General features: G+C 32.9%; 1 long non-coding RNA gene across 1 annotated transcript; it reads right to left on the bottom strand.

The window, feature by feature from the left end:
* Nucleotides 1-521: 521 nt before the first annotated feature.
* Nucleotides 522-8962, bottom strand: LOC143237230 (uncharacterized). The gene is made up of 3 exons (XR_013019939.1): nucleotides 8744-8962; nucleotides 3000-3082; nucleotides 522-611 (listed from the first exon to the last, which is right to left on the bottom strand). It is a non-coding gene; the product is annotated as an uncharacterized LOC143237230 (long non-coding RNA).
* Between the last annotated feature and the right edge of the window lie 3067 nt (nucleotides 8963-12029).

The following is a 12029-nucleotide window of genomic DNA, read 5'->3' as shown; positions in this document are numbered from 1 at the left end:
CATGGATACCAGACGTTATATACACAAATACATATATTTTACCGATTTTACAAGAAGTTTGGTTGCCATGGGTACCAGACGTTATATATATATATATATATCTTACCGATTTTACAAGAAGTTTGGTTGCCATGAATACCAGACGTTATATACACAAATACATATATCTTACCGATTTTACAAGAAGTTTGGTTGCCATGGATACCAGACGTTATATACACAAATACATATATCTTACCGATTTTACAAGAAGTTTGGTTGCCATGGATACCAGACGTTATATACACATATACATATATCTTACCGATTTTACAAGAAGTTTGGATGCCATGGGCACCAAACGTTATATATATATATATATACATATATCTTACCGATTTTACAAGAATTTGGTTGCCATGGATACCAGACGTTTTATATATATATATATATATACATATATCTTACCGATTTTACAAGAAGTTTGGTTGCCATGGATACCAGACGTTATATATATATATATATATATATATATATAACTTACCGATTTTACAAGAAGTTTGGTTGCCATGGATACCAGACGTTCTGTTTCGGAATGAATAGTTCTGGTGAGGCACTCTTGCGGTCGTCCTCTGCAAAAATTCAATTAAAAATCTTATTACATATTTACATGCGACATTTTTTTTCTGTTTCCATTAGTAATGCGAGTCTAACAACAGTAGAAGTTGTATAGCCACCTGTGGAAAAAAAGATAGACATATTAACATTTATGAAATACTCACAGGCGGCGTGTTCATCGAGGCATGGACGTTTGTTACGTTTCATCTCCGTTCAGTGATGTCCTGGTATAGTTAATATATTTATTATGCGACTCTGGAATAACAGCACATTGTCTGACATTAGCAACAACTTAGTGAAGTATTTCTGGTCAGCAGTCCTGCTCACATTCCTGCATGATTGCCATATTTCGTGCATTGCCCAACTGTTCTCTTTCTGGATAGGAGATTCTTTAGATTATTTACGATACGTACATTACGGGAAAATTGTTTGTAAAAACTAAGACACACACACACAGAAAAAGCCACCAATAATACCCCAAATGTGGGGAAGTTGAGGTCATAGAAAGAATAGTTTCTTTCGTGGCAAACGACAGTTGATTATTTAATAGGCTCGGCATGGTCAGGCGGTTAAGGCACTCGACTCGTAATCCGAAAGTCGTGGGTTTGAATCCCCGTCACACCAAATACACTTGCCCTTTCAAACGTGGAAGCCTCATAATGTAACGGTCAATCCCCTATTCGTTGGTAAAAGGGTAGCCCAAGAGATGGCGATTGGTGGTGGTGACTAGCTGCCTTCCCTCTAGTCTTGCACTGCTAAATTAGGGACGGGTGGTATTATATAGCCCTGTTTACAGTTGCAGAGCATTCAATTTAGATAAAAAAAAACCCCACAAAGCACAGAACTTATCCTAAAATAAAAAGTGCCTAAATAGGTAATGAATTCTATTGGTTTTAAATGTTTTAAGAATATTCTTTCACGCCTGTTGTATTTAAGAATGAAAATCGTTGTTATTTCATTACAGATCTTGTTAGAAAAAAAACTTTGAAGCTGAACAAAAGGTGTTTAAACAGTCGATCAAACAAACTGAATTTGTTATAACGAGCTTGGAAAATTCGAATGACAGCACGTAACAACAGTACTGAAAGATTCACAAACAACAAAGCCAAGGCACGTGATGTCAAATGTAACATTGTAGTGTGAATTAAAGTTTTTACGATTTCAGATTCGTTTTACTTATTGTTATAACGTTCAAGCTGAGGTAGCTCTCCTTATCAAGGTTTAAACTTACAAAAACATGGGGTGTTGATGCTATGATAAATAACACAGAAAACCTAACTTTCACACAATTTATTTATACCACAGTATTACAGTGTATATTACTACTTCACCAAATGTTTGTATAAGAACTCAGTAGAGGTAACTGAAAAAATATGTAGTTTTTTAGTTTCAAACAGAACTCAGTGGAGGTAACTGAACATTATGTAGATTTTAATTTTGAAACCTGCTTCAGTGGAGGTAACTGAACATTATGTAGATTTTAATTTTGAAACCTGACTCAGTGGAGGTAACTGAACATTATGTAGATTTTAATTTTGAAACCTGACTCAGTGGAGGTAACTGAACATTATGTAGATTTTAATTTTGAAACCTGCTTCAGTGGAGGTAACTGAACATTATGTAGATTTTAATTTTGAAACCTGACTCAGTGGAGGTAACTGAACATTATGTAGATTTTAATTTTGAAACCTGACTCAGTGGAGGTAACTGAACATTATGTAGATTTTAATTTTGAAACCTGACTCAGTGGAGGTAACTGAACATTATGTAGATTTTAATTTTGAAACCTGACTCAGTGGAGGTAACTGAACATTATGTAGATTTTAATTTTGAAACCTGCCTCAGTGGAGGTAACTGAACATTATGTAGATTTTAATTTTGAAACCTGCCTCAGTGGAGGTAACTGAACATTATGTAGATTTTAATTTTGAAACCTGCCTCGGTGGAGGTAACTGAACGATATGTAGTTTTTTTAATTTTGAAACCTGACTCAATGGAGCTAACCAAAAATGTGTAGGTTTTAATTTTGAAACTGACTCGGTGGAGCTAACCAAACAATATGTAGGTTTTAAGTTTGAAACATGAGTCAGTGGAGCTAACCAAACAATGTGTAGGTTTTAATTTTGAAACCTGACTCAGTGGAGCTAACCAAACAATGTGTAGGTTTTAATTTTGAAACCTGACTCAGTGGAGCTAACCAAACAATATGTAGGTTTTAAGTTTGAAACCTGCCTCAGTGGAGGGAACTGAGAAATGTATAGTTTTTAAGTTTCAAACTTTGCCCAGTGGGGGTAACTGAAAAATGTGTAATTTTTAAGTTTGAAACCTCACCCAGTGGTGGTAACTGAATATAATTTTCTTAAATCTGACTATCTAAAATATATATAATATCCTTTACTTACTTCTGAATATCCAAGTCCCTGTTGGAAGCTGTTAGTCCAAGACGCATCGTTCTAGATTGAACACCTGGATGAAGCCATCCGATCTGTAATATACATACAGAGACATTGTTAACAAAAATAAGACACTTGTCTAATGGTATACAATTAACATTCCTCGGTAATGTTAAAGTGTTTTTCCCTACACCATGAATCACAATATTATTAAGATATGACATGAAACGCTGGAAAAGGTAATGCTGTAGGTGTGATACACCACAACTTTTAACGAAACGGCCTCAATATAGATTCGAATTGGTATAGTAGTCGTGATTCATTCAGCTGTCATCCTAGTCTCTACTAGTAAGGACATCGTCAGATAAAAGTGAAACAAACAAAAATGAGAGTATATCAAAATTGTTTTATATTAAACAAACATCGTAACACGTAGCTCATCACGCTTTAATATAGGTTATAATACTTCACTACAAAGTGCTACAGGGAGTTATTAAACAACAATGTGCTAATAGTATTGTTAGAAAATAAGGTGCTACAGAGTGCTATTAAACAATAACGTGCTAAAGATTGTGATTAAACAATAAAGTGCTACAAAGTACTTTTAAACAATAATGTGCTACAGAGTACTCTTAAACAATAAGTTGATATATAGTATTACTAAACAATAAGGTGCTACAAACTTATTTTAAACAATAAAGTATTACATAGTATGATTAAGAAATAAGGTGTTACAGAATACTCATATACAATAAGATGCTACAGAGTACTCTTAAACAACAAAGTGATAAAGAGTGTTACTAAACAATAAAGTGCTACAGAGTACTCTTAAACAATAAGGTGCCACAAAGCATTCTAAAACAATAAGGCCACAAAGCACTTTAAAACAATAAAGAGCTTCAAAGTGTTATTAAAATATAAGGTAGAATGTTAAAAACAATAAGATGCAACAGAGTTCTCTTAAACAACAAGATGATACAGAGTACCTATGAACAATATAGAATTACAGAGTATCTTATACAATGAGATGCTACAGATTACCTTTAAACAATGAAGATGTTGCAGTATTACAGAGTATCATAAAACAATGAGGTGCTACATGGTATTCTTAAAGAATGAAGATGATGCTACAGAGTACTCTAAAACAATAAGGTGCTACATGGTATTCTTAAACAAAAAGATGCTACAGAGTACTCTAAAACAATAAGGTGCTACATGGTATTCTTAAACAAAAAGATGCTACAGAGTACTCTTAAACAACAACGTATTATATGCTATTATTAAAGAATGAGGTGCTACAGAGCACACTTAAATAGTAAGAAGCTACTTAGTACTATTCAATAATAAGACGCTACAGAGTACTCTTAAATAATAATGTATTACATAGTATTATTAAACAATAAGATGCTACAGAATACTCTTTAAAAATAAGGTGGTACAAAATGTTATTAAACAATAAGATGGTACAGAGTACTCTCAAACAATAATGTGCCATCGAGTACTCTTAAGCAGTGAAGATGCTGCAGTATTACAAAATGCTCTTAAACAATAAGGTGCTACAGAGGACTCACACAAAAAGGTCTTACAGAGTTTTATTAAACAAGAAGACGTTGCAGAGTACTCAAAAACAGTAATGTGCTATATGGTGTTAGTAAACGAAAAGGTGCTACAGAATACTCTTAAACAATAAGATGCTACATAGTACTCTTACACAAAAAGGTATTACATAGTATTATTAAAGAATAATATGCTACCCAGTACCGGTGCTACAGAGTATACTTTAACAATGAAGATGCTGCAGTATTACATAGTACTCTTAAACAGTAAGGTTCTATAGAGTACTTTTAAACAATTAGCTGCTACAGAGTGTTATTAAACAATAAGACGTTACATAGATTTTTAAAATATAAGGTATTGTTAAACAATAAGATATTGCATAGTATTATTAAACAATAAAATGCTACAGAATACTCTTAAACAATAGGATGATACTGAGTGTAACTAAAGAATATGAAGCAATAGAGTATTATTAAACAATAAGGCATCACATAGTGTTGTTGAAGAATAAGGTGCTACAGAGCACTCTAAAATATAAGGTACTATAGAGAACTCTTACACAATAAGATGCTACAGAGTACTCTTAATCAATAACGTGATATAAAATGTTATTAAGTAATAAGATTCTACAGAGTACTCCTAAACAATACAGAATTATATAGTATCATTAAACAATGAGGTGCTACAGAGTACTCTTAAACAGTGAATATGCTTCAGTATTACAGAGTACTCATAAACAATAAAGTGATAAAGATTGTTATTAAACAATAATATGGCTTTAGAGTACTCTTAAACAATAAGATTCTACAGAGTACTCTTAAACAATAAAGGATTAGATAGTGTCATTAAACAATGAGGTGCTACAGAGTAGTCTTGAACAATACGATGCTACAGAGTAGTCTTGAACAATACGATGCTACAGAGTAATCTTAAACAATAAGGTTCTATAGAGTACTCTTAAACATTAAGGTGCTAGAGAGTTCTCTTAAACAATAAGTTGCTACAGAGTACTCTTTAATAATAAGCTGCTACAGAGTACTATTAAACAATGAAGTGCGATAGAGTACTCTTAAATAATAAGGTGTTACAGAGTGCTATTGAACAAGAAGGCGCTACAAAGTACTCTTAAAGAATAAGGTTCCACAGAGTACTTTTAAACAACAACGTATTACACAGCATTATTAAGGAATGAGGTGCTAGAGAGTGTTTTATGCAAGAAGATGCTGTAGAGTACTTTTAAACAATAAAGTGCCATAGAGTACTCTCAAAGAATGAGGTACTACAGAGCCCTCTTAAACAATAAGGTGTTACAGAGTGTTATTAAACAATAAGGTGCTACATAGTACTCTTAAACAATAAATAATTAGATAGTATCATCAAACAATGAGGTGAGGTGCTACAGAGTACTCTTAAACAATTAGCTGCTACAGAGTGTTATTAAACAATAAGATGCTACAGAGTACTCTTAAACAACAAGGTTCTACAGAGCATTCTTAAACAACAAGGTTCTACAGAGCATTCTTAAGCAACAACGTATTATATAGTATTATTAAAAAATAAGGTGCAACAGAGTACTCTTAAACAATAAGGTGCTGAGAGAACTCTTGAACAATAAGGTGCTACAGGGTGTTTTAAACAAGATGTCAGAGAGCACTCTTAAAGAATGAGGTGCTACATAGCACTCTTCAAAAATAAGATGCTACAGAGTATTGTTAAATAATAAGTTGCTACAGTGTTAATATTATACAATAATGTGCTACAGAGTACTCTTTAACAATAATATATTACATAGTTTGTTTGTTTGTTTTGAATTTCGTTCAAAGCTACTCGAGGGCTACCTGCGCTAGCCGTCCCTAATTTAGTAGTGTAAAACTAGAGGGAAGGCACCTTGTCATCTCCACCCTCCGCCATCTCTTGGGCTACTCTTTTACCAACGAATAGTGAGATTGACCGTCACATTATAACGCCTCCACGGCTGAAAGGGCTAGCATGTTTGGTGCGACGGGGATTGGAACCCGCGACTCTCATATTACGAGATGAACGCCTTAACCCACCTGGCCATGCCGGCCCCAATAAGGTGCTATGGAGTGTTATTAAAGAATAAGGTATTGTTGAACAATAAGGTATTACGGAGTATTATTGAACAATAAGGTATTATGGAGTATTATTAAACAATAAGGTGCTCCAGAGTGTTAAACGATAACAGAGTAATATAAAGATTGTTATTATTATAGAATGTATTAAGAAACTGAAACAATGAGGTATTATTATGTAACAAGGAATTAATTAGTATTATTAAACAAAAGATGATACAGAGTACTCTTAAACAATAAGGTGCTAAAGATTGTTATTAAGCAATAAGATGCTTCAGGGTAATATTAAACAATAAGGTGCTACAGAGTGTTATTAAATTATAAGGTATTGTTTAACAATATAGCATTACAGAGTATTCTTAAACAATAAGGTGCTAGGGAGTGTTATTAAACTATAAGGAATTGTGTAACAATTAGGTATTACATAGTATTATTAAACAATAAGGTGCTACAGAGTGTTATTAAATTATAAGGTATTGTTTAACAATATGGCATTACAGAGTATTATTAAACAATAAGGTGCTAGGGAGTGTTATTAAACTATAAGGAATTGTGTAACAATTAGGTATTACATAGTATTATTAAACAATAAGGTGCTACAGAGTGTTATTAAATTATAAGGTATTGTTTAACAATATGGCATTACAGAGTATTATTAAACAATAAGGTGCTAGGGAGTGTTATTAAACTATAAGGAATTGTGTAACAATCAGGTATTACATAGTATTATTAAACAATAAGGTGCTACAGAGTGTTATTAAATTATAAGGTATTGTTAAACAATAAGGTATTACGGAGTGTTATTAAACAATAAGGTGCTAGACAGTGTTAAACAATAACAGAGTATTATAAAGATTGTTATTATTAACTGAAACAATAAGGAATTATTATGTAATTAGGTATTACATTGTATTATTACACAATCAGATACTACAGAGTACTCTTAAACAATACGTTACTACAGAGTGTTATTAAACTATAAGGTATTGTGAAACAATTAGGTATTACAGAGTATTATTAAAGAATAAGGGGTCTTACAAGGTATTATTAAATTATAAGGTATTGTTAAACAATAAGGTATTACGGACTATTATTAAGCAATAAGATGCTACAGAGTACTCTTAAACAATAAGGTGCTACAATAAGATAGTAGAGAGTATTATTAAACATTAAAATGCTATAAAGTACTCTTAAACAATAACTTGCTACAATATGGTACTATAGAGTATCATTAAACGATAAGGTTCTCGTAAACAATAAGTTGCTACAATATGGTTCTATAGACTGTCATTAAACAATATGGTTCTGCAAAGTGTTATTTAGCTGTGAGGTATTGTGAAACAATAAGGTGCTACTGTGTATTATTAAACAATAAGGTGCTACAGAATGCTATTAAACTATAAGATATTGTTAATCAATAAGGTATTATAGAGTATTATTAAATAATAAGGTGCTACAGTGTGTTATTAAACTCTAAGGTATTACAGAGTGTTAATAAACTATGAGGTATTATTAAACAATAAGGTGCTACAGAGTATTATTAAACATTTATACATTTATTTGGCAAACTGTTTTCTTTTGTAGTAAAATGAAAGAACAGATTTTGAAAATGTCATTAGAAAAAATATACGTTAATATCTACGTATTAATGTATTCAGTGCCCAGAAACCCAATATAATACAAAATAAACTAAATTATTGGGTAAGAATGTTCTAGATGAACGAAAGTGTTATATATATAATGTTAGAATATTTATGTACTTTAGAATGATCACACTGGTGATCGAAACCGGTTTCAAAGATGACGCTCTTATTGTAAAAGTTTTAATTTGTAATGAAACGAAATATATTTCGTTCGAACAAAAAGTAATACATTACCACTGTTTTGGTATAATGAGAAAAACCTAAGAATGTCTTGTTTCATATCATAAAGAAGTAGAAATTAACTAATAACCACAAATAATTATTCTAAGAAATAACATATTATCCATGAGATTGTGTCCACTTGATAGAAATAGTTCCTACATACAAAAGGAATGTAGTCATTTATTTTAAAAACTGAAATTTCTATTTAAGAAAGGTTTTGAAGCACGTTAACACTTACCGGTGGCTCTGGTCTCTTAAGGTACTGTATCAAAGCATTTTTAATCTGTCGTTCTCGATACGACAAGTGCGTTTTCTCCGTCTTCAGAAGTTAATAGAAAGAAGAAAAGAAATAAGACGAACTGTAAGGTGAATGACAAATCAGTTTTAATTTAGCTGTCAACAGAGGCACATCTGGCATTTACTATTTTTTAGAATAAGGTGACACAGTGACAACACATATTTCAAGGCCTAACCTTGTGATTCCAAACAAAAACACTTTTACAGTGTGGCTCAGTATACATCAACACAACGTTCGATTTTGTTAGAGAACAACCGTAAGTGAGAAACAGATTGGTTACGTGGCAGCTAGTCTTGTGCAAGGGATACGCACGTGCGAGAAAAGAGCAACTGATGAGACGTACAGAACTGATCCAGCCGAGCAGATACCTGGTCCAGGTAATAATCCAACAGCTTCTGCGCATGCCCGGAACCAGACAAATTTCAAATAGAGATTTCTGGGAAGAATTGATGTTCCTAGCATATTAAAACTAAACATTTCCCTTGTAGATGAAATATGTAATTCTGTTATATGTAAAATCATTGGTAACATAATTACATAACTCTGTTTATTATAAGATATGAAAATGATATTTCAACTACATTAAAGTAAAGAGATGCCAAAATTTTCTATATTTCTTTTGTAGTAACATCATGTGGTGAGAACATGTCAAAGTACCTCAGAACTACATTAGAGAAACTAAATTACTTTCTAATAAACTTCTTTAGAGACTTAACTGCCATTGAACGTGTTTACTTAATATTTTAACACAGGAAGGAAATATAGCAATGAACTTGTTGGATTAACACTATTAAAACTAAATTTAAATATGAAGTTTGTACGCATCTTCATTCATACTAAGGCAGAGATACATATTGAAACACAGAATCTCAAAAACAGTGAATCAAGGATTCATTAATTAGATGTTACAGTAAATGTAAATACTGATAACACTATATAACACAAATTTTGTTCCTGGATAGTATGTGTTATTTCTTAATTGGTTATGTTGTAAAAGTACAGAAAATGGCCATTATTCCCTTCAAATTTTGCTTTTGTGACCTGGATAATGAAATTTAGAAATTAACCTATTTTCTATGTAAAAACGGGCAAATTTGCACATTTTCATTTACATAATGTCTGAATAAAACAACATATGAATCAATATTTACATGTATTTATACTTAAGTTATATAAAAATGTTTAGAAGTGAGTATTTTTTCGAGATTTGCGACTGTAATGTAAATCACTTTAACGTATCAGCCTCCAAATATAGTCTCCCATCATGTTTTCGTTATACGCTCTTTGGTAGCAGCGTTCAAAGTCCAGTATATCTTGGTGGAACAAATCAGCCAGGGGAAGAGACTGATACTTATTCCCGTGGTTCGGCATGACCAGGTGGTTAAGGCACTCTAATCGTAATCCGAGGGTAGCAGGTTCGAATCCTCATCCCACCAAACATGCTCGACCTTTCAGCTGTGGGGGCGTTATAATGTTAGGTCAATCACACTATTCGTTGGTGAAAGAATAGTCCAACAGTTGGCGGTGGGTGGTGATGACTAGCTGGCTCACCTCTAGTCTTATACTGCTAAATTAGGGACGGCTACCGCAGATATATCTCATGTATTTTTGCAAGAAATTCAAAAACAAAACAAACATATTCCCATTATGGAGCAACACATCTTTAAGGCTTTTGGATAAGCTATCAATGAAGAGGCTCCACTTGTTCGGGTTACAGGCAACTCCAACTCTCTCGTACAAACCGTATACATTGTGGCAGAAGCAGAGCCCATCTTAAAGGGTGAAGGAGCATGTAAAATGTCGGTGACGCTTGCTCTGACTTGCGACTTGCACACTTTCATCTAACTAATCCAACTCCTTGAGCCTAGATGTCATATATCGGCATTCGACTTTGTTAGACCAAAATCTCTGACCAAGTCATTGAGGTCTTTCTGGTTGGGGTAGTATGAATTTCTCTCACCAGCTGCACCTCTGAAATTGTAATCTGGATTTTCAATGTCTATCTCCTCTTCTGATTTGCTGCTCTCTTCTGAGGATGGCTGCTTTCCTTCTGGTGGAGTGGGTACAGGGACCTCAGGGCAGTGTAGCAACTGGGGCGATGAGTGATGGAAGGTTCGGATACATGATAGCAGATGAATTCTTGCCAGCCCGACGTTTGGAAGGGTTCACCATGTAGAAGTAGCAATTGTTTGAGTGGTCAGTGGGTTCACGCCAAATTCTTGGAATAGCGAACTTCATGACTCTCTTTTCCCCTCTGTATCATCCTGCAAAAGAGCAATAAATTGTTATTATGAAGAATAAATTTATTTTATCCACAACTAATGTGTAAGAGGTTCATGCAAAATATTTTATATGTGATATTTTTCTATACTATTGGACATTAACAAAAATAAATTAAAAGATATTTAAATTTTAAAACGTCTAAAAATTTGTATAGTATACAATCTTACTATTCAAGCAAGCAAAAATTGTCCGTCTTACCTTCTAGAGTTTTTTTTTTTTTTTGGAGTGCTCGCAGGTAAAACGAGGTGCTCAGGGTGTGTCTTGATTCGCGACAGGCATACTGAAATATGCCTTGTAGGCTTCACACATTTTAGCAGATGCTGTCACAGAGTACCTTTTCACTCTTGTCTTGATAAATTGGCCACATACATAGCAGAAAGCGTCTGGAGAATGATTACAGCTTCTTGATGCCATCTCTGATAAAATCAGATAGGTCTATGTGCTCACTCAGGTAGCTAGAAATAAACTTACGTAGTGAGTAGTGAGCCCTTGTATAAATTTGAAATGAGTTTGAATAGAAAAATAGGTCTTTTCCTTTTACTTTAAAAATAAGCAATTGGGAAACAAAACTTTCTGCCCAGGAACAAGAAAAAGTAAACAAAATATATGTAGTATAATTTAAAACTCTCAACAATATTTGCAACTTACAGTAAATGTAAATACTGATAATTTTAAACTCCAAACAATACTTACATATTACAAAAAAAAGAGAAATACTGATAATTTAAAACTCCCAACCACACCTACAACTTATAGTAATTGTAAATACGGATAATTTAAAATCACAACAATACTTACATAAGACAGTAAATGTAAATACTGATAACGTAGAACTCCAAACAATATTTAAATATTACAGTAAACGTAAATACTTATAATTTAAACTCCCAACAATACTTAGATGTTACAGTCAATGAAAATACTAATAATTTAAAATCATAAC

This window comes from Tachypleus tridentatus, chromosome 13 (genome assembly GCF_004210375.1).
Source record: "Tachypleus tridentatus isolate NWPU-2018 chromosome 13, ASM421037v1, whole genome shotgun sequence".
Taxonomy (NCBI): domain Eukaryota; kingdom Metazoa; phylum Arthropoda; class Merostomata; order Xiphosura; family Limulidae; genus Tachypleus; species Tachypleus tridentatus.
The sequence above is the reverse complement of the archived record's forward strand: the minus strand, read 5'-3'. Positions and strand labels throughout refer to the sequence as shown.